Genomic DNA, 25,186 nt, shown 5'->3' with positions numbered 1-25,186 from the left:
GATCTCTGTGATTTTGAGTTCTAGGACAGGCAAAGCTACACAGAGAAATGCTGCCTCAAAAAATCAAAATAAATAAGTAAATAAATAAAAATCTGGTACAGATGTAAACAGAGAATTCTCAACAGAGTAAACTCTGAGAAACATTTAAAGAAATGTTCAAAATCATGAGACATTAGAAAAATGCAAATTATAATTAATTTGAAATTTCATCTTACACCTGTCAAAATAGCTAAGATCAATAAAACAGGTGTCAGCTCATCCCAACAAGGATGTAGAGCAAGATTAACATTCCTCTATTGGGAGTGCAAACATATTCTGCCACCATGGAAATCAGTGTGGCAGTTCTTCAAGAAGATGGAAATAGATATACTTCAAGACACATCTATACAACTGTTTTAGTGGTTTTTATTATTACTGTGAGGAGACACTATGACCACAAAACTATTATAAAGAAAATATCTAACTGAGGGGGCATACTTACATTACAGAGGTTTAGTCCATTATGCCAGGGAGCATGGCAGCATGCAGGCAGGCATAGTACTGGAGAAATAGCTGAGGGTCCTACATCTTGTAGGCAACAGAAAGTCAGTGAAGATTGAAATAAACACATCAATGCCCGCCCCCACAGTGACACATTTCCAACAGAAGGTGTGGACCAGATTAAAGGTGTGCTCTCCAGCCTTAAGGTATGGATTAAAGGCATGAGTCATCCAGCCTCCTCCAACAAGACCACACTTCCTTCAACAAGCCCACACCTACTAATAGTGCCACTCCCTATGAGCTTATGGGGGACAAATACATCCAAACTATCACAACCACTTTTGGGTATATGCCCAAAAGTCACCTCATTCTACCACAGAGATAATCACTCAATTATGTTCATTGCTGGCCAGTTCATGATAACAAAAAATTGAAAAAAACTTAGATGACAATCAGGAGAAGCATGGATAATTTATACAACGGAGTCTTCTCAGTAGTTAGAAATAATTAAATCATGAAATTCCCATGTAAATGGATAGAACTAAAAAGAAATCATCCTGAGTGAGGCATCCTGTACCCAGAAAGATAAATATTTTTTACCTTCATTTATATGTGTATATTAGCTGTTAGGTAAATGAGAACCAAGCTACAATCCATAGAAGGACAAAGGGTGACTATAGAGAAAGAGGCTACTGGATGCAGAGGATCTTGTTCGGGAAGGGAGATAGACAGTTATATGAATAGATAGAATAAACAATTATAGATGAATGGGGGTTGGAATAGGAGGATCAACTAGGTAGCAGGAAGGGGAGGGGATGAGGGAGAGAATGTGGACAGGGACAGGTAAAACTAAGAGCCACTTGAGGGGTAATCTGGAAACTAACGCAGTAGAAGCTTCCTGTTGTCTGGGGACTCTGGTATCTGTAGGAGACTCTGAGAATATTGAGACATTGGTCACGTCCTGGGAAAGTTAGCTGCATGACTTGTTGTCTAGTCTCTGTGTGATGCAAAACTTCAAGGCTTGTCTGAAGTTCTGACGGGAGTTGTCTGTGAGGCAGGACCTTCTCAGCCAGCAGCCTTGAAGCTGTTCTCAGTGTAGAACTCTGAAGAAACGGCAGCAGGGACATTCTGAGAGGTTGGTTCACCTGGGCCATCCGAACTTATTGGTGTTTGGTCCCCTTGCTCTGAAAACACATAAACTTTCAAAGGTAACATGCATATCTTCATGGACACAAGTATGGAATGTGTGGTGTGCACAAGTCAGTTAAAGACGATTTTTTGCTCTATGTTTGAAAGGCATCTATCAAATTTTATAAGACCATTTGGACTAAATAATCTGCTTTTTATTAAAGCAACTGTCTTTACAGTGTACACAAAGGTTATTCCACAACACTTTCCTGGTTCTGTTCTAGATTCCTGGTTACATGTAGGTACTTGGCTTGCTACCAAAAGAGAAGTGTAAACATAAAGCCTTTGGTCTACCATGCTGTCCTGCCTGCACATTATGTTAGTGCAGTGGTGACACAAAGCTTGTGGGAGTGAACAATAGATAACTGATTTGACTCAGGGCCCACCCTATGAGATGGAATCTATACTGGACACTGCCCAGGTGACCAAGGTCCTGAAACTAGATAGACCAGGGACTGAGTCTAAAGCCAAAGACTACTGATCTAAAATAAAACCAGCCAACAAACAAAACCATTGCCAAAACAAACCATGCAAAATAAAACTATTTTTAATTACATCCTGCTAGACTCATAGATGAATACCATGCTCAGCCATCATCAGCGATGGTTCCTTCTGTAATGGATGGGAACAAATCATGAGACTCACAGCCAGACATTACACAGAGTGAGAGACCTTGGGAAACTCACCCTTTCTCCCTCCTCTCAGGGCTCAGGGAACCACCCACAAGAAAGAGGAAGCAGAAAGAGTGTAAGAGCCCCAGGGGATGGAGGACACCAGGAAAAGAAGGCCTTCTAAAACAGTGCCAGCAAAACTCATATGAACTAGAGACTGAAGCAGCGTGTACAGGGCCTTCTTCCATCTGTACAAGGTCCTCTGCATACATATTATGACTGCCATAATATGTGTTTGTATGGGATTCCTGACTGTGAGAATGAGTGGGTCCTTAATTTTATGGCTTTTCTTGTGCTCTTTTCCTTCTGTTTTCTTTTTTTTTATCCTGTCTCAATGTATTAGTTTTTAATCTCATTTTATTTTATTATTAGCCATTAGAAGGCTGTTTGTCTTCTAAGGAGAGAAAGAAAGGGAGTGTATTTAAATGATGAGATGGGAGTTGGGAATGAACTGGGAGGAGTAGGAAATCATAATCAGGATACATTGTGAAAGAAAAAAAAATAATTAAAAAATACAGAGTCTAGAAGAAGTAAGCAAGGAACATTACAAAAACAAAAACAAAAAAAAATAGAAAAGAAACAAATAAGATATGTGGGACACAATGAAAAACATAAAATTAAAATAAAAAACAAAGCTTCAAATTATAGGAATAGGGGAGAGATAAGAAAGAAACATCCAGTCAGTGGTATAGAACAAATATTCAACAGAAGTATACTAAACTTTCCCAAACTTAGGAAGGACATACCTATACAGAATCAAGAAGCACCTAGAACATAAACTACTCAAAAGCAGGCAAGAAAACCTCTGGGGTATATCATAGGTAAAATACTAAGTATGCATTGCACAAAAAGAACATTGAAATAGAAGAAACAAAACAAACTGAACTCATGTATATATCATGAAACAAACCCTAAAAAATAGCCAACAAACCAAACCTGAAGAAAACACAAGATGCATTCTTTGTGGAGGAACAGATAAGTGAGTATAGCAAAGAGACTGTGGCAAGAAACACAAAGTTATAATTATTAAAACCCAAAATACCATTGAGAATGTAAACAACACTACCAAAAATCAATAAGATGAGGACCTCAATTAAAAGTCACATTTTCTGAATGGAAAATGGTGTGAAGTAATCCCTGTGGTGATATTGTATTCCCTAATATTTTGTGCATCCTAATAAACTTATCTGGGGTCAAAGAACAGAACAGCCCCTAGATATAGAGGTCAGAAAATTGTGGCACACACACCTTTTAATCCTAGCATTCCAGAGGCAGAGATCCGTCTGGATCTCTGTGAGTTCAAGGCCACACTGGAAACAGCCAGGCATGGTAACAAGGGCCTTTAATCCCAGAAGTGATGACAGGAAGCAGAAAGGTATTTAAACATGAGGAAGAAGAATTAGAGCCTGGTTAAGCTTTTAGGCTTTTGAGCAGCAGTTCAGCTGAGATCCATTTGGATGAGGACTCAGAGGCTTCCAGTTTGAGGAAACGGGATCAGCCGAGGAACTAGCAAGATGAGGTGGCTATGGCTTGTTTTGCTTCTCTGATCTTCCAGCATTCACCCCACTACCTGGCTTCAGGTTTGTTTTTATTAATAAGACCTTCTAAAAATTCATGTTACAAATCCCACTGAAATCAGAGGTGTCCACCATCTTTTCCCATTTCAATGTTGTTTTCAAAGTACTGGCTGTGGCAATGAGGCAAGAGAAAAAAAGCAGTGACGTGCAAACATGGAAAGAAGAATTTAAACTATCACTACATGTAGATGACATAATACTATATGTACATTAGAAAATTCTACTGTAAAACACCTGGAAATGACAAATTCAGTGACATGACAGAATACAGAATCAACTCTCACAAGTCAAATTGTTTTCTATACTTCAGCAACAAACATACAGGAAAGGAGATCATGGACCCTTCCATTTTTAATGGCCTCACAAACAACAACAACAACAACAACAACAACAACATATCTCTAGGAATAAACTTAACTAAAAGGAGATTTCTCAATGGAAACATTGGAATCTAGAGAACTTGGCATAATGCATTCCAATTTCTAAAATCTATGATGGCCAACTGAGAAAAATATATCCATAAAAACTATCTGGTCTGATTGAAGGAAGAACAAGAATTTCCATGCCTCTTTTCCACAGAATTCCCTGAGCCCTGAGGAAAGAGATTTGGTGGAAACATCCATTTAGGGGTGAGTGTTTTGAGGTCTCTCATTATTTGCATATTTCATTGTTGTAGATCTCTGTAATTCTTCCCATCTGTTGTAAGAGGAAGTTTTTGATGATGGTTGAGTAAGACATTGATCTATGAGTATATCCAAATGTCAGTAGTAGTCATTTATTACTGTGTTTTGTGTTTTCTCCTAGGTTCCTGGGCTAGCTGGTCTCAGGATCTTGGTCACTCAAACAGTGTTAGTTACAGTTTCCATCTCATAGAGTGGTCCCTAAATCAAATCTGGTATTGAGTAGTTATTCCCATGAGCTTTGATACTATTGCAACATTGTATCTTGTAAATAGGTCACCATTTTTGATCAATATTTTGAAGGTGCATGCCATTTACCTTTTTCCATTGGTAGCATGTACAGAATACCTTCCTTTACCATGCTCTATACATAATAGCCAGAAATTGGAAACAACCTAGATGTTCATCAGTGGATGAATAGATAAATAAAATGTGATAGATTTAAACAATGGAATATTACATAGCAGTTAAAAGTGAAACCATGAAATAAGAAACTAAATTGATGGAACTAGAAAAAAAAATCATCCTGAGTGAGGTAACACGGATTCAGAAAGACAAATATGGTATGCATTTAATTATAGGTGGATGTTAGGTATTAAGTCATTAATAAGCAAGCTACAATCTCTATAACCATAAAGTTTAGGCATAGATTAAGCAACAATTTCAGAGGTTTGGTGTAGTGGATAGCCATCCCAGCATTGGCCTGGAAGTTCCAACCCCAATTGAGCCTTCGGTAATGATCACGCCCACAAGGCGGGGCAAAGGAGGGAGTGGGACACTGAGGATCAAGAGGAGGTCTCTCTCTTGATTCCAGGACCCTGGATTCTGGAGGTAGACCGAGCAGAGTTCTCCAGAGAACACCACTGGACTGCACTATACCTTTTCCAGACCCTGCAACCTACCCCTTCACTTGTAAGTTACCCCACAAAATAAACCTCCCTTTTAACTACGTGGAGTGGCCTTCATAATTTCACCAATATCTGGCGCCCCATGTTGGGCGCCATTTGTAGCTAGAGTTTTCCTGCCTGGCCCAGTCAGGACAAATCTCTCTTACCCGCCAGCCGCCGCCATGAAAAGCAACATGTAAAGACACTGGTAAGCCACAAGCCATGTGGCAAAGTATAGACTAACAGAAATGGGTTAATTTAAGAGAGAAGAAGTAGATAACAAACAGCCTGCCATGGCCATACAGTTTCTAAACAATGTAAGTCTTTGTGTGCTTTCTTGGTTGGGTCTGAGCGACTGTGGGACTGGCGGGTAAGAGAGATTTGTCCTGACTGGGACAGGCAGGAAAACTCTAGCTACAGGTTGGTTCTTCTTAGGAATGGGAAATAAAATACAGAGTTACAGATGGACAGAGTGGAGGGACTGAGATAGGAGAATCAAATGAAGATGGGGAAAGAACAGAGGAGTGAGTGAGGGAATGCAGGGACAGAAGGATAAAACAAAGCGCTACTTGAGGGGTCATACAGAAGCTTCTCAACATTTACATATATGAAGTTGATCTAAATGAAATCATCTGTTTAAAAGGGAAGACAGAGCCCTAAATGGAATCTTTTGTCACGAAATAAAGCTTCCATTCTTCCATTACTAGTAGTAGGTTACATCTAATTGAGTTGTTAGCCAAAGGGTTCCCAACCCCCAAACAACCAAGGGTATTGGCTGTTCTCAACAAATGATAATAAGACCCCATTACTGAAGAAAACACCTACCTCACTCATTGAACCTATAGATGTCAAACTGGTACCCATCTAGAGCCCAGGAGATTTAGGAGGGTCTCTGGCTTTCACAATCTTTCTCCTCCATGATGCTCTCTGAAGCTTAGGTTTAGAGTTTATGTTGTAGAAGTATTTTAGGGGGCTGGACTTTCCGCATTTTGTAGATTTCTGCAATGGTCTCTGTCTCCTGTGAAAAGAGACTTCTTTAATGAGGACTGAAAGCTACACTTACCTTTGGGTATAAGGACACATGTTTAAAGAGTGCAGTTAGAAGTTTTGTTTGTTTAGATGACAGTGCAACATAGCCACCAGCCACAAACAATTGGAATAGATTTATAACACTGGTCATGATTCCCGTCCAATTGACTGGGCCTTATTCCAATTAAACAGTTTCTTGGGGTTTCTATTGCAGTGATAAGTATCATGACCAAGAAAAAACTAGGGAGGAAAGTGTTTATTTTACTCATAGTTCAATACCACTGTTAAACATAAAAATCAGTGAGGGAATCAGGGGCAAGGTACTGATGCAGAGGTCATGGAAGAGTCCTGATTACTGGCTTGCTCCCCCGGCTTGCTCAGCCTGCTTTCTTATAGAACCCAGAGATAGTATCACCCACAAAGAGATGGTTTGTCCTCCATCAATCACTAAGATAGAAAATCCTGCCAACAACTAGATTCTATGGAACTATTTTCTTAGTTGAGGTTTCCTCCTCTCAGATAACTTCAGCATGTCAAGTTGACATAAAACTATCCAGCACAGATAACTACTTCTGGTTCCCTCCAAGATACAAGTGCCAACATTGCAGTTTTGGGGCTATCTCACCCTGCTGGTCATTGTGGGAGGCATTCTTTATATCTAGATAGTACTTTTGTTCACTTTCATTTCTTGGCAGCTTCCATAGCACCTCTGTGTACTTTAAAAGGTAGTTCTTAGTGAAAATCTTCCAGGTTGGTTTCAATTCAGTTTTTTCTGGTTACTTTGTATTATAATACAATCAGAAATGAAACACAGCTGCCCTGTATTTACATTTTCTTCAACTCAGAGCTTGAAGCACTAACTACAGTCATAGGATAAGAAAAGACTATTAAAAGTATACAAGAAGAGAAAAAGTCTAATAATCCATCTGTGCAGGCAATATATTAAACACAAGAGAAAAATATATCAAGAGAACTTCTATAAAAGAAAATTTGCTCAGCAATGTAGAGCAAAAAATTCAACTGGTAAAAATCAGTAGTCTTTCTGTACACCAAAATGAAGCATGATGGGCACAAGGTTATAGAGACACAATTGACAATGATTTTAAAAATACATAAAAGTTTCAGTCTTTTAAGATCACATTAATGATGAACCCACTCTGGATATTTCTGGTTTAAAGTAATTATTTCAGTAAACGCTTTTTGGTTTTACACATCTAGTCACTTTTGAGATTTTAACATTTTTCTGTAACATAGGGATGCTTATATTGCTTTGATTCAGGATAGCAGGATCAATAAATAAGCAAAGTAGTGGGAACCAGGACCTTTTCATGATGAAAATTAAATCTACTGGTGTCTTTGATTGAGAGATGTTATGATGCTGTAAACCGTGGAGCACATATCTCTCCTTCTACACTGCTCATGCTCACACTCTTCACTATCTCCTCCTGTCCTCCTGATAGCAACTTTATATTTAGTAGGCATGAATTCAGGAGTCCATATTGAATAACTTACCCAGTAATGGAAATAGTATCTGTCTGTTTCCTTTCTAAATGGCCTCAAGAAGTTGTGCAATTATCATAGTTAGCATTTCTATTGCTGTGAAGAGACAGCATGGTCCTGAAAACACTTTTAAAAGAAACATTTAATTGGGTGTGGCTTATAGTTTTAGAGGTTTAGTCCATAACTGTCATGGCAGGAAGCAAGGCAGCATGCAGACAGACATGGGGCTGGAGAAGGAGCTAAGAGTTCTACAACTCCCATGTCCTCAGGAGGGGATTAGGAGTAGGATGGGGGGAAAAGGCAGGCGGGGAAGCAAGATGGGGAAGAGAGGGAGATCTGTGGTTGGTATTTACAACAAATAAAAATTAAAAAAAAAATTCTATATCTTGATAACAGGAAGTGAACTGTGTTCCACACTGTGTGTAGCTTGAGCATATAAGACTAATCCAGCCTCCACAGTGACAAAATTTTTCCAACAAGGCTGCACCTACACCAACAAAGCACACCGTTAATAGTGTCACTGCCAGTGGACCAATCATTCAAATACAGGAGTCTATGGGAGACATTCCTATTCAAACAACCACAACAATCATTCCTGTGTTACAGAAAAACCCGCTAAAGTGACTGGGTGTCCAAAACCAAGAGGTGGTTACTAAAACAATGGCTTCAAAGAGAAATGTCCAGAGTGGGTGTCATATTGACTTGATCTTAAAAGACTAAAACGTCCATGTATTTTTTGAAGTCATTGTAACTTGTGTCTTTACAATCTTGTCCTATTTCCACTAGATAAAGACACTTGCAAATGTTGAAGGCTCGTGTAAATGATATTGGACATGGTACTTGTAAAAGAATAAGGATTTACAGGCAATTTGAAAATACTATGAATATGCATTGTACCCATAAGGATTTTTAGAAATTGGTTTTTAAAATGTAAAGCAAGTAAAAGATGTTCAGATCATTGTTAAAAGTATTAGTACACTATACAACTTTTATCACTTGTACATTTTAATTTTTACTTCTTAGTATATGAGGAGCAGAAGAATAATACATTTCACACAAATACCAATGATTTAAAACATGAAACATGTGGCATTTACAATAGGGATTTGGATACTCAGTCCACAGATTGGGAGGCTTAAATAGTAGTTGTTTATGTCTCACAATTCTGAAAGAGAAGACTGAGTTCAAAGTGCACCTTCCTGTTAGGTAGGTGACTATTTTGCTGTGGGCTCACACAACTTTACTTTATGTACAAACAGAGTGAGCAATAGGGGCTTATGTACTATGGCAGGCTCAAATTCTCTATGTAGTCAAAGATGACCTTGAATGCATATCCTACTCTCAGTCCATGATGAGTGCTACAATTACAGGAATGTCCCGAAACTCTGGTTATTCTATGTTAAATTCTACAACTTCATAAATGTTTGCAATGGACTGCAGTTAATGTCACCCTCCCTTTACTTTCTCTTAGTCCTTTCCCACTCTGTGAATTTCTCTTTCTTCCCAACCACACTTCCTTTTACTTTCATGTTATTTTTCATTGTTGTTGTCTCTCAGTGGGTTTAACTGGGGTTGCTTATATGAATATGGATGCATTGTTATTTACAAGAGCACCTGCAACTTGACAGTGGCTCTTCCACTGAAGGAGAGGAATCCACCCAGTCCCTGCAAACATTAACTACTAATAGATCTTCAGGAAGTGGGGGTAGTCATGAATGCCTTGCTGTACATTACGGAGTGTTGAAAGGCCCAGTCTTACACAGATGTTTTTCAGGTAGCCATAGCTGCTGTGAGTTCATAGGTCCAGTGATCATGCCATGTCCAGAAGACTGCATTTTCCTGTACCCCTTTCCACACTCAGGTTTTAGAAGGGTTGAACTGAGGATTTTGTCTGTGTTAATCAAGTCCTCTGCAAACTGAGCTGCAATCCCAGTTCCTCAGCTGTCTCATTTTTAAGGATGGTGAGTTCACTGCAGCAAGTCTCATTTTCATAATCTAATTTAAGCTTAAGTACTTACTTCTTAATTGGAAGTAAGCAAGAGTGCTAAACTTAAGAGGAGTAGGTTAGCTGGATGTGGTTGTGCATACCTGTAATTTCAACCCCGAGGCAGCCATTAGAGAGCTGGGAGTTCACAGACCTCCTGTTATATAGCTATAGTTCAAGGCCAATATGGGTACCTGAGAGCCAGCATCCCTCACCTCTCAAAAAAGACAAATCTGTTAAACATAAACTTTTAACTGTAACATATAGTGTTACATCATCCCATAAGTAAATACTTTAATCTACCTATTATGACTTTCTATGTTCTTATAGACAATTTTAGTTTGATGAGTGGTTTCTGCTATTTTGTACTTAATGTCACCAAAAACTTATATCAATAAAACCATGCAAATGTCATTCAATAAGATAAATCAATTAACAACAGATTGTTAATTTTTACCTTAGCATTTAATGATACTATATCTGAGCAAACTGTACTTTTTAGAACACATTATATTAAATCTTTTTCTTTCTACTTTCTCTTCAGAAATTCAAGTTCCTTCCATTTATCTTGAAGCTGTAACCATTCCTCCCATTAGATAGTAAACAGCAGAAGAAGCCAAGGCCAAAGCATAACAGGAAACTAATATACAGAATTGTACCAGCTAAAGTTGATAGCATGGGGCAGACTGACAGTCTGTGAAATGTGGAGAATATCCCATTACTGGCTTTCAGCAGTTGAATTAGAGGTGACTGTGGCCCATGTTTCTTTGTAAGATATTGTACACTCTCTTCACCTGCTGAGAGGTTGGATTTCATGACAGTTGTTGAATAAACCCAGGAGGCTTTCAGGCTGGAGCGTTAGGGACGGTTGTATTTCTCATTCTTTGCTTTTGTTGAAACCATAATAAAGGCAGGTCTCAGCAGTGTGGGAAACACACACTGGGATGAGATGACTGTTAGAGCTGTTTATTTTCACAATGAGTACATGAAGCATTTATACTCAGATTTATATCATTCAGAGTGTGTCATAAAAAATATATAAATGGCCTAAACTAGTACAAGTCATTGAAAACACTTATTCTATTGGCTTGTTGGGTAAGTGTACAGATTTCCTTCTAGGAGATAGAAAGGAGTGGCTTAGGTATACTGAGGTATAAGTATTGTAGGACATACTCATCTCTCAAGAATGTACAAATGGGGTCTAGCCACACAGACACAAGTGAAGCATGTGATGAAAATATGGGCATATAAATATTTTTTTTTTTGTTTTTGTGACAAAGCCATGTTAATGTGACCCAGATTAGCATGGCTCTCATGATCCTACTATATCAGTGTCCCAAGTGCTGCTATTACAGGCATGTATCATTATGTCAAGCACAAATATATTTTAAGATCAGAAAACATATAACTCCCAATTCCATTCTTATATTATGAAGACATATTGTATACAATATATACCGTATGATGAATGTATAAATATGAGAGGATTAGCAGAAAGAACAATGTTGCTGTTGTTATGAATGTAATAGCAGGATTAAAATGTTTATATAGTAAAATACGTTGTTGACATATATTCATGTTCTGTTACTACTCATAGGTGTATTATAATTGAGATCTAAACTACGGTTGATGCAAGTTCTCTTGGATGTTTGAAGCAAGACAGAGCAGTTAGTGGGAGTTGTTAGTAGACTGCTCATTGTGAGTTGACAGTCAGTGTGCAGGACTCGGAACCTTGCTGAGCTCAAGGCTGATGGTGCCACTCTGCAGCTGTAGCTACAAACAGTCCTCCGCACAGATCAACTCAGGTAGAATTGCTGTTTGGATGAACTCCAGTTTTACTTCCCAATCAACTAATTTTAAAGTACAAAGTGAATCATTCATAGCCACAGTCCCATGCAGCCTTCACAGCATTTCTGACGGCAGCAATGTTGCTTGTCTGTCTGTGTTATACCTAGAAGTGTGCACACACACTTTTCATCTTCTTTCTGCTCTAGACAGTAGGGGAAAAGCTTCATTTCAAAGTCATGTAGCTTGCAAATTGTCTATTACTTTCCATGCAAATGACCTAACTCATAGCAGGTTAAATGTAAGTCTAAGACTGTACTCTTCAACGGGTGTTACATGCACAGGGGTAAAATTTATGTGTACCCATTGAATCCATTAGAAGAAGTTCGGAAATTTTGGAAAGGATCAGCAGATTTTGTATCCATATCAAAGGAAAATATATGTAGTTGCTTATATTAAAAATCTGACTTTTTAATGACTTTATTTTTAGTAGATTATGAATGAAAATATAGCTATAGTTTGAGAAAATAAGATATCTCAATTATATAATCAATGTGCAATTAATACAGGCATAAATTTATTTCTAGTGTGCCATATGGCTGGTGTGTAAAAAGTATAAATCCACAATATTTATACAAAACTGGGCCATTAATGTATCAATGGGCTATGAAGACAGCACCTAGTAGTTCAGGGATAAACTTGCCAGTACCTTTTTTTATGAATGTGAACCTGATAATTTTAAATTTTTAATCCACCATGATTTTAGCCTTTGGAAAGCATACTAAACATTATTGAAGAAAAAGAAGTAGAATATGTAAAATTAAAATCAAATAGAATTATTTCATACTACAGATTTATACATACATACAAATATGTATAAGTGAATGAAATTAGAGCACACAGGAAATCATAGAATGAATTTTCTGTATTTTAGTGTGTATCTCAAAGATTAATAAGGAAAATTATTATCATGTTCTTGAATCATCTACAATTGTACCTACAAAACAAGTTATGAGGGATCAGTGCTTAGAAATAATTAGCATTTTTGGTTGGCCACAGATAGGAAATAAAAACAACTCAATTAGGAATGGGTTTGATTTCAAGAGCTTCCCCGAAAGGGAAAAAGGAAGAAACCAAATGTTGCAGGAATCAGCCCCCATTCACAGATTAGATTTTAGTAGGATTCATGCAGAATAATTTGGTAATTTGTAATATATATATATATATATATATATATATATATATATATGTGTGTGTGTGTGTGTGTGTGTGTGTGTGTGTGTGTGTGTGTGTGTGTGTGAATCACTTAGTATGGCACATTTAATTTATTTGTCTTAACTTCTGTGTTCTGTTCATGCTTTCATGGCTATATGACTGAGTTTATGACCTACTTGAAATTAATTTAAGCATAATAGGAGTGAAAAAGCAGGTTTATTTATTTTTTATTCTTGTGATTATTGTTACTCTAGTACATTGCAGTAATCTGTCATTTCTCTACGCACTGACATTGATGCTTCATCCACAGTCCAAGGACTCCATGGGGTCGGGGAGCTTCTTCCCCTCATCTCTTGCCACTGCCTTGGTGCATCTGTCATTTAGTGTTTACTCCAATCTTTGAAGTTAAAAAAAAAGTACCACAATTTTTATTCTGTTTTAAACACCTTCTCCACATAAATATCATGTAGGGAAACTTTGATTTCATGTATCATTTCAGGTGGAATTCAATTTTAACATTGAACACTGTCAGATTTAGGGTTGCTATTGCTGTGATGAAACACTATGACCTAGCAACTAAAGGAGGGAAGGGTTTATTTGGCTTACTCTTCTTTATCACTGTTCATCATCAAAGTTGAGGGCAGGAGCTCAAACAGGGCAGGAACCTGGAGGCAGGAGCTGATACAGAGACCATGGAGGGGTGCTGCTTACTGGCTTGCTAACAGAATTTCTTTCTTGCAGAACACAGGACCACCAGCCCAGGAATGGCACTGTGGCTTGGGGCCTCCGCCATCAATCACTAGTTAAGAAAGTGCCCTATAGGATTCCATGCAGCCCTATCTGATGGAGACAGGTTCGTTTGTCTCTGGTGACTCTAGCTTGTGTCAAACTGGCATAAAACCATCCAGCACAAACATAAACACGATCTGTTGTCTTCAGTGCATAGCTTTTCATAGAAATACACTGGTGGAGCAAGTTGAGAGACTATGAATATGAGCATGTCTCCCACATTCTGATATCCATAGCATACTTTAGGTAAGGGATTCCAAACCTCAGTTCTTTCCTTTTAGTATCATATTGAGGCTGATTTATCATTTCTTTTCTGTGGCCTTCCTTCCTTCCTTCCTTCCTTCCTTCCTTCCTTCCTTCCTTCCTTCCTTCCTTCCTTCCTTCTTCCTTTCCTGTTTTTATGAATGCCATATCTTCAGGTTCTTTGCATGAGAACTTAAAGATTTTATTGCTTTTAAATCTCATATAATTTTCAGAATTAAGTTTTCTTTTTTTAAACAATTAAAACTATTTTAATCTTTACACTATAAAGAATTAGAACATGTCCTCCTTTGTTCTCCTCCCTTCAAACCTGCCCACGTGTGCTGCCCAATGTCTTGGCCTCTTTTACATTAATTGTTGTTAAAGACAAGTGTGTGTGTGTGTGTGTGTGTGCATTTATAAACATAAAAACAGCCTTCTCAGTTTGTTTATTACTTTTATGCTTCCAGGGCTGACTGTTGGTTAGCATTGAATTGAATAACCAGTTGGTTGTGTTTCCCTAAGGAAGACGTTCTCCAACTACCAGCATTCTTTAGTTGCCTGTAGTTTTATGCATGGAGTTGAATCTTTGTGAGCTCACTCTCATCCATGTTAGCAGGTCTATTTGTGTCTTCCTTGTTCAGATCATGCTTAGGCAGTCATGTTGGTGAGACTTAAAGAGTGTAGCCTCTGAAATTCCTAGAAGATGTGATTTCATAGCAAACTGCCTGTTTTCAAGCTCTTACAAGCTTGCTATCCTCTCTTCTGCAATGATCTCTAAGCTTTAAGAATTGGATTACAGATGTATCAACTGGGACTGGGTTCCATAACTCTGCATTTTTGATGAGTTGGGGTTTTCTGTAATATTGCAAAAAGATGTTCCCTTGATTGAGGGGGTGATTACACTTATCTGTGAGCATAAGAACAAATGTTAAGAATGTAATTTTGATATATGCTGGTTTATTAAAGTGATTGGTGTAGGCTCTTCTATGATATCCATGACTTCACAAGCCTAACTAGCTGGCTAGGTTTCCACTACCATGCAGGATTTCATTCTTGGTTTGTGAGCATTAAAACCAAAAAGAGAACTGTTGGCTAACAGCAAGATATGCCTTCCAAATTGGACCTTTAGGTTTATCTTGCCATGCTGGTAATTGTTGTCCATAGACCTCATAGCTGGAGAGGGTTGTTGGTTGCTTCTCCCCTTTAGAAGCCTACATGGCACTTTAGTGTACATGGAAGCTAGTCCTTAGGGGCGATGCTTTCAATTATGTTCCAACTCAGGGGTCTCTTGACAAAAGTGCACAGTATGCTCAAAAATAGGGACTTACCTTCTTCCTTTAGGACTGGGGCAATTTTGGCTAGTGCTAATAACTGATACTGTTTTAGGACTCTCTTGGACAACACTGACCAATGATTTAAAAGAGTTTCTCATATCTGGTGTTGGGGGTTTTGTTAAATGGTCCTTGGTTCCTCAAAGGATCATGGTTATCCTAAATACAAAAATTTGTTTTAAATTATATATATATATATATATATATGTGTGTGTGTGTGTGTGTGTGTGTGTGTGTGTGTGTGTGTATTATAGGTATAGTATATGACTTTTTCAGACATCCTGGATTTTTTCTTCTTAACTCTACTTTGTTGTTTATCTTCATCCTCTCTAATTGGATGCCTATCTTTGTTTCTTTTCTCTTTTTAGAATACTTATACTTTGCTGCTCTGGTATTGTTTCCCTTCCTCCAACCTCTGCAATGGTCCTCTATTACTTTCCTAGTCTCAGCAGTTACTCCAAATACTGTATTCATATCTGATGACTTGGAGCTAGGAGACTCAAATCAGAAGAGTTAGGGGCTGTAGCTGAGAAAGAACATATGATGTTTGTCTTTCTGATACTGGGTTACCTCATTCAATGTAATATTTTCTACTTTCATCCATTTACCTGTGAATTTCATTATTCCATTTTTCTTAATGGGTAGGTAGTATTTCAGAGTGTGAATTTGCCATGTTTTCATTATCTATTTGCTGGTTGAAGAGCATAGGTTTATTCTCTTTTCTCGATATTTTGTGAGACTGGCATAGATCTTTATCATCCTATCAGAATTTTCTCTGCTCTTGTCATCGTTGGAGCTGCTCTGCTTCACTACTTTCCCTTCACGATGTACAGAAGCCTTGGAAATTTTTGGGGAAAATAAATTTTCTTTCCAGGGATAGTTTTCTCAGGTATTTATTCCAATAACAAAAATTCTAGCAAAATCACTTGCATTACTTCACAATGAACTTCTGTGTCTTACAAAGACAAACTTGGGGTTGAGATTTTTGTCTTACTTGAAATCTATGCCAAGTATGTGTGCCTTAATTTTACCTAAACATTTAGACAGAGCTGATGTAAAGAACATGGTCACCTTTGCATGGGCCTCTTCTGTAGGTGTCTCAGCTCAGGTTCCAACAGCCGTCATTGCTCCACCGCTCTGCACTGATCTTCAAAGAAGGGAGACTGCAGATTTTTCATTGATCTTTCAAAAATACGTATGCGGACTCACCATGCCTTTAGTGAAAATGTGACATCAAACAGTAATTCAGCCTAAAGTCAAACCTTATCTCCCTCAACAATGTCCCATGTTCACTGTCCCATGTCTTCCAATTCTTGATTTCTTTCTTTTAATTTTTGCTTTACCCTTCTGTTTTGTGTACTTTGTCAGAATCTATGGAAAGTGGGGTGAAGAAAGCACATAGAAATTGTAGTGTGTTGGCCAACTTTGGTTCCCTGACCAGGCACCCAAAGAAAGCAACACTTAGTGAGGATGCATTTATTTTGGCTTATGATGTCACAAATCTCAATCCACAGCTGTCTGGCTCCATTGCTTTTGAGACTTTATTAACTCAGAAGCATAAGTCCAAAAAGCATGTTAGATAACAATTTGTACCACAGTGCAGACAAGAAGCAAAGAGAAAGAAAGGCAGCAGGGCAAGTTCTAATCTTCAAGGACAAACCAACATGACCCCTTCATCCATTCATATTCATTTTCTTAATAATCACTGGAAATTCATCAACTGATTAGCTCACTGATGAATTATTGCCTGAATCATCCAATCCAATCACTTCTCAACAGTGTTCAAATGGGAGAAAAGTTTTTAATGCACAAATCTATGAAACACAGCATCTAGTAATATAGAAAGTTATCTAGTCTATTGATACCTAGTGAAATTTCCAACTTGGAAAACTAACTCACACATAGTTCAGGCTTTTATTCATGAGCAAAATATTTTCTTTTCTTTTTCTTCATCCCTTCTTTCCTTCTTTTCTTCCTTCTTTCCTTCCTTCCTTTCTTCCTCCTTCCTTCCTTCCTTCCTTCCTTCCTTCCTTCCTTCCTTCCTTCTTTCTTTCTTTCTTTCTTTTCCAAGACAAGGTTTCTCTGTGTAGTTTTGGTGCCTGTTCTGGATCTCAATCTATAGACCAGGCTGGCCTCGAACTCATAGAGATCCACCTTCCTCTGCCTCCCCAGTGCTGGGATTAAAGTCGTGCACTACCGCTGCCTGGCTGAATTTCTTGAATAACTTCTAATCTGTTTTACCTATATTAAATAAATAAAACACGTATCTAACAAAAAAGTACTAGAGAAATAAAATATAATTTATGTAATATAAAATGTACCCAATTATTCTGCTTTTGTATTATGGGATAAAAAGTAAGAGGCAATAGCTTTAAAATAAGCAATGTTAGAAGAATTAATTGTTTATATTTAATTTCTTCCATCTTTGCATGTAATAAGACAATGTTAATGAAGTTTTTATACCAATGCAATAAAGTGTACTGATTTTAAGAGACTCTAGCTAATTAGTGACTGCAAAAGTACTTTCAAAGTTTAATTATTTTGTATTAATTTACTTTGTGTAGTTGCTAAATGACAATTCTGTAATCAACTACACATGCTTTGAAGTTTCAGCATTGTAATTTAGAATCTTTAAGAACTTTGACACCTGCCAAAACCACTTTTATTCTCCTTTATAAAATTGTGCACAAAGTATGCACCACATCAATTTATAATGAATAGGAAATAATATAGTTAAATATGATATAGACTGAATGTTCTTGTTTTACTTTCTAGTCCTATTTGTTGAAAAACTTTAGACACCTAAATGACTAAAATGATATTACTACATTTGTCCTATGTAATTTTCTCATACCTTGTTTAGGCACATAAAATCTTTTCACTTAATATTCATATACAATTACATAGATTCTTAAACCATAGTTATTTTTGTAAGTAATAATTTATTTTTTAAAGATTACAATATGTAAGATGAAATGCTCAATGGTCTTATTAAAAAAAAACAAGAGCCAGATATTGAACTAAAAACTGAGAGATCAGGGAAGTAGAAAGAAGCCAGTCACATTCTTACTCTAGGAAATCCTCAGCCAAAGAGAGACCTACTTCCTGTATACCCACGCCTATATGCCTTTCTGTCCCTGCCATCTTACTTCCTCTTCACTTTCTGTCTGTCTGTGTACAGACTTACAGACCTCCATGGTTAGTGCTGGGACTAAAGGCATATGCCACTACACCTGGCTCTGTTCCCAGTGTGGCCTTGAGCTCACAGAGATATGGATGGATCTCTGCCTTCCAAATGCTAAGATTAAAGGTATGTACTACCATTGACTGACTTCTATATTTAATATAGTGTCTGACTTAGTCCTGTGATTTTTAGATAAGCCTTATTGGGGTGCACAAATAAAATATCATCACAATAATATTATTACAATATTTCACCCTTCCCTCCCCCCCCACTTCAAGCTCTCTAATATATTATATATCCTTCTGAGGTCTTTGATGTGGTTGAAGACTAGATAGTTATAATTTCCTCAATTATGATAAAGGATAAGTTAGATATAAAACCTTAGACTCACAAATATAAGATAGATAGGGTATCTTCAACTGTAATTCTTGCTTGATAATTGTTTGTTATCTGAAATTTTACTATATAAAAAAGTTAACCTTGCTTTTTGAAAAAGAAAAAGGGAAGTGCTGTGTGATGTTCTGTATGTCAAATGTGTTGATCTGATTGGTTAAAATAAAGTGCTGATTGGCCAGTAGCCAGGCAGGAAGGATAGGATAGGTGGGACAAGGAGGAGGAGAATTCTGGGAAGTGAAGGCTGAGGCAGGGAGACACTGCCAGCCACCGCCATGACAAGAAACAGATAAGGTACTGGTAAGCCACAACCCATGTGGCAAAGTATAGATTAATAGAAATGGGCTAAATATAAGAGTAAGAGCTAGACAATGATAGGCCTGAGCTAATGGCCAAGCAGTTTAAATAATATGTCTGTGTGTTTATTTTACAAGTGGGTTGTTGGACTAACAGGGCTTGGTGGCACCTGGAGAGAAACTCTCCAATTATGCAAGTCTTCTTCAAATTCATGTCCTCTTTTTACACAATATAACCTGATTAGGTTTTATATATAATGTAATATTGAAAATATATAACTTATTATTTTACTTTATCTTGTTCGAAATTGGATGATCCTGGACTTAAACACCTTAATGATATTTTTTCCTTTTGATTACATATAATCTAACTTCTTATATGTCTGTAGATATGTTTGGATATTGAGCATGTTTATCAACTTAGGGCATTATGTGATGCAAAAAATTAGTCCAAAAAGAAAAATGAAGTATAAATATTATGGAGGGGGAAACCATTGGTAAAATTCAAAATTTCTCCTAGAAACTTTACTAAAATTATAAATGAAAATAAATTCTGTACAAAACTCCTCCTTACCAGAATACACATTAGGCAAACTAAGTGGCAAATAAAATATGGTGGATCTATTTTTGCCTTTTGACAGAACCTCCATAATGATTTCTAAATTGGCCATACCACTTTACACTCCTACCCACAGGAAACAAAGTTAACCTTTCACTGTATCCATGCTAGCATTTGTCATAATCATTATTTGTTTAACCCATAAATGTCCTGATATTTTATTTGTGATGAAATGTGGTATTTTATTTGTATGTTAATAAATAAAGTTGCCTGGAGATCAGATGTCAAATAGCCATTAAGCAGAAGTCCAGTGGTGTTAGCATATGGCCTTAATCTGATCACATGGCAGGCAGAGTCTCTGTGTGGTCAAGGACACAGCTAAGCGTAGTGACACAAACCTTTAAACCCAGAACCAACCATAGAGACCTGGAGGTCTTTATAGACAGGCAGTGATGAGGAAGTCATGTGGCTGGGCTTAGAGCCAATGAGAAGGCAATAAAAATGCAAGTCAGGCAGGAAGAAACTCTCTCTGGGGGAGCTACTGCTAGTGGTAAACTAAAGCTAGTTGTGGCTATTGCTTTGATCTCTTTGGTTTTTTCCTCTATATTTGGCCCTGTGTTTCTTATTTAGTAAGACTGTTTAGAAATTTGTCTATATATAGATACTCTTGCTGGAGAAAGATAATTTCTTAAAGTATTTCAAAATGGTATTTCATTGGGGTCTAAGGATGCTGAACATTATATATATGTAGGTGTGTGGTTCCTCAGTTCTATTCCATTGATTTAAATATTTGATTTCATGAAAGTACAATGATATTCTATTACTATATTTCTGCAGTGTATCTGAAAACTGGGATAGTGATAATTTCAGCCATGTTTTTATTGCAGAGGATTATTTTGTCTATTTATGATCTTTGTTTTTTCCTGTTAAATTTCACCTTTTTTTCAATTACTATGAAAAGATGAATTAGAATTTTAGTATGAAAATAGTGAGACATTTCTCTTCTTTAAAAAACAGAATATGTTGAGGTACCACAAAATTTATCACATTTTCAACTTTAAGAATATATGAAATATTTCTTTAAAGAAAAGGTATCATGAAGTTGATCATTTTAGATATAGGCAAAATAGATACAAATAGGAAAGAAATCCATCACAAGGTAATGATGAAATAGATGTATTTGTGTTAGACACAGGGAGCATTGCCCAATTTGAACTTATACTTAGTATTCTTCAAGTCAGAACTAACTAGGAATACTCTCTCAGACTCTTAGCTACAGCAGGGTGGCATTAACAAGTAATGTGCGTGATGAAGATCAAATTAACATGCTAGACAGTTTTATTAAATTGGTTCATGTTTGTCTTCAATATTTTCAGTTGAAAGAAACTCATCTGTTTAGTTACTTCAGCTAATACACCAGTATAATTAGGACTGTGCTTTAACAAGTACACTAATGCCCAAAGCTTTGAGTTTAATTTGACCAATTAAGTCTTTAGTTAAATAAACTGCTGTCATTTAGCTAAAAGATACATTAAGCCAGGAGACTGATGAAGCAGGCCAAGTGTCAAGACAAATGATGGCTTTTGTTGCAAATTTGAAAACTTTTCATATCTGTGCAGTGAAGATAGAAAGGCAGTTCATAGATCTTATTCCTAGTTTGGAACTAAGTGGCAAGATACAGTTACAGAAATTTCTATTTTGTTTTACTCAATGAAATGTTGATATTTCAACATAAGAATTACTACAAAACAGTATATGACTGTGTGTCATTAAGGTACTAGGAAATGAGGAATAATTGGTTCATTATTTACAATTACTAGCTTTCATAAATACCAAGTAAGTTTAACGAAACCCTAGTTTTTGTTCAAATGGATTAGTTAATTGACTTTAAATTAACATGTAGACTTTGTTTAAAAATTTGTTCAGTTGATTCCTTATAAATAAAAAAGCACAGGGGCAAATAGCCAAACTAGTGGAAACACATGAACTGTGAACCAATAGCTGAGGAGCCCCCATGGAACTGGATCAGGCCCTCTGGATAATTGAGACAGTTGATTATCTTGAACTATCTAAGAGGCCCCCAGGCCATGGGACTGGGACCTGTCCTTAGTGCATGATCTGGCTTCTTGGAACCTAGGGCCTATGCTGAGACATTTTTCTCAGCCTTGGTGTAGGGAGGAGGGGACTGGACCTGTCTCAACTGAATCTACCTGGCTGAGGTGAATCCCCAGGGGAGACTTTGCCTTTGAGGAGGTGGGAATGGGGGGTGGATTGGGGGGAAAGCCTGGGTGTGGGAGGAGGGAGGACATGGGAATCCATGGCTGATATGTAAATTAAATTAATTATAAAATGAAATAATAATTAAAAAATAAATTTTAAAATAAATAAATAAAAATCATAGCTGCCCCAGTTGATGGCCAGCAGGGAAGACTCCTGTGGGCAGGCTTCCCCACCAAGATTCCCCATCTGACCCTGCAATCTACAAGAGCCACTCTCTACCCTGAACCCATCCATTGCCTTGCGACCTCAGTGGCTTCCTCAATTAGAATATGAGAGCTCTGATTGAACCAACAGGTGAGTGACTCTTCTCCTACCAAGAGAGTCTTGCCTCTAGGACCTCAGCTCTGAGACACAACATGTGATCCATTCCCACCACCATACGTCACTGCCCCAGTTGCAGGGCCAGCAGGGAACTCCTGCAGACATGCTTCCCCACCAACATCCCATTCTACCCTGCAATCTATAAGACCTACTCCCTATCCCAAGCCTACCCATCTCTCTGAGACACAGAATCTGCCAGCTCTAATTGGATCCAGAGATGAGTAAACTTTCTACCATCCAGAGTCCTAACTCTAGGACCTAGTCCCTGAGGTACAACCCATGCCTTTGTGGGGGGATCCATAACAGCCTGACCACACAGCTGCCATTGCAGGCTCTGAAACCCAGACCCAGCTTCTGCCAGGTAACACCTGGATCCAGGAAAAAAACATAAGCTGACCTCAACCAGGAAGGCCTGCATATAAGGGGAAACACCTAATATACCAAACATTCACTATACCCCTAGATAAATGTCAGCCAGAGTCCTGAACATTGGAAATACTCTCACTCCAACCTCTGTTAATATAAAAAAAAAAGTAAACTAACTCCATGATGCCTGAGCTCTCTGCTCTCTGTTCAGCCTGCTGTAATGAGACAGAGAGTCCAAGCTCCGAGCTTGAAAATAAAGGCTCTTTGCTTTTACATGAGTGATTCTGTTTCCATGATGGTCTTTTGGAAGTTGCTACAATCTAGGCATAACACCTCCTAACGCCCAGCCCTTGCTGCTCCAGTTGCAGGCCACCTGGGAAGACTCCTGTGGGCAGGCTTCCCCATCAATACCTACCCCCCATTTGATCATGCAACCTACAAGATCCAGTTCTAACCCAAACCCACCCAGCCATCCTTGACCCCAGCAGCATGCTGAGACATAGAATCTGCCAGCTCTGACTGGACCAAGAGCTAAGATTAGACCAAGATTGGCTCCATGAAAGAGACAGAGCAAGCACAGATTGGACCAAGAGCAGCTCCCTCAAACACAGACACCTCTTGCACCTATTAGAGAAAGAGATGGGTAGATGCTGGCACAGAAATACATACAACAACATAAAGAGCAATATGGCACCACCCGATCCCAGTGGTTCTACAATAGCAAGAACTGAACGTTACAATGTAGAAGAAGCAGAAGAAAGTGACCTTTAAAATAACTTTATGAAGATGATAGAGTCCTTTCAAGAAGAAATGAACAATTCCCATAAAGAAATTGAGGAAAAGTCAAATAATAAACTGGAAGAAATCAATAAATCCCTTAAAGAAAGTGAGGAAAACCAAGAAAAAGCAATTAATCAGGTAAAGGAAATCATTCAAGACCTGAAAACTTAAAAAAGAAACAACAAAGAAGACATTAAACAAGGGAATGTTGGGAACAAAAACTTTGAGTAAATAAACAGGAACTATAGATACAAGCACAACCAACAGAATATAAGAAATGGAAGAGAGAATCTCTGGTGTGGAGTATACAATAGAGGAAATAGATTCATCAGTCAAAGAAAACACTAAAGCCAAAAAAGTCATGACACAAAACATCCAGGAAATTTGGGACACAATGAAAAGGCCAACCCTAAGAATAATAGGGATAGAGGAAGGAACAGAATACCAACTCAAAGGCACAGAAAATATATTCAACAAAATCATAGAAGAAAACTTTCCCAACTTAAATTAGCAAATACCTATGAAGATACAAGATGCTTATATAATACCAAATAGACCAGATCCCCAAAAAGTCCTCTTGCCACATAATAAAGTATTAAACATACAGAATAAAGAAAGAATATTAAGAGCAGCAAAGGAAAAAAGGCCAAGTGACTTATAAAGAAGGACCCATCAGAATAACACCCGATTTCTCAGTGGAGACTCTGAAAGCCAGAAGGTCCTGGACAGATGTAATGCAGACCCTAAGAGACCATAGATGCCAACTCAGACTACTATACCCAGCAAAACCTTCAATCACCATAGATGTAGTGCACAAGACATTCCAAGACAAAACCATATTTAAACAATACCTATCTGTAGTTAGAGTTTTCCTGCCTGACCCACAGTCAGGACAAATCTCTCTCACCCACCATTCCCACAGCCACTCAGACCCAACCAAGTAAACACACATCTATTTACATTGTTTACAAACTGTATGGCCGTGTCAGGCTTCTTGCTAACTGTTCTTCTATCTTAAATTAACCCATTTCTATAAATCTATAAGTTGCCACATGGCTCGTGGCTTACTAGTATCTTAATATGTTGCTTTTCATCATAGCAGCTGGCAGAGTCTCCCTCCCTCAGCCTTTCACTTCCCAGAAGTCTCTTCTCTGCTTGTTCTGCCTATTCTTCCTGCCTTGCTACTGGCAAATCAGCATTTTATTTATACAAAGCTATATCCACAGCACCTATCCACAAATCCAGCCCTACAGAGTGCACTAGAAGGAAAACTCCAACCTAAGGAAGTTAGATACACCCACAAAAACAGGAAATAGATAACCCTACAACAGCAAATCACAAAGAAGGTAAATACACACATATTACCGCCTAAAGATAACAGGAATTAACGATCACTAGTCATTAATATCACTTACTATCAATAGACTCAATCCACCTATAAATAGACACAGTGTAATAGAATCAATACAAAAACAAGATCCATCCTTCTGCTGCATATAAGAAACACATCTCAACTTCGAAGATAGATACTATCTTAGAGTAAAAGGCTGGGAAAAGAATTTCCAATCAAATGGACTTAAGAAGCAAGCTGGTGTAGTTGTCCTAATATCTAACAAAAATAGATTTCAAACTAACATCAATCGAAAGA

This window comes from Onychomys torridus, chromosome 23 (genome assembly GCF_903995425.1).
Source record: "Onychomys torridus chromosome 23, mOncTor1.1, whole genome shotgun sequence".
Lineage (NCBI taxonomy): Eukaryota > Metazoa > Chordata > Mammalia > Rodentia > Cricetidae > Onychomys > Onychomys torridus.
The sequence above is the reverse complement of the archived record's forward strand: the minus strand, read 5'-3'. Positions refer to the sequence as shown.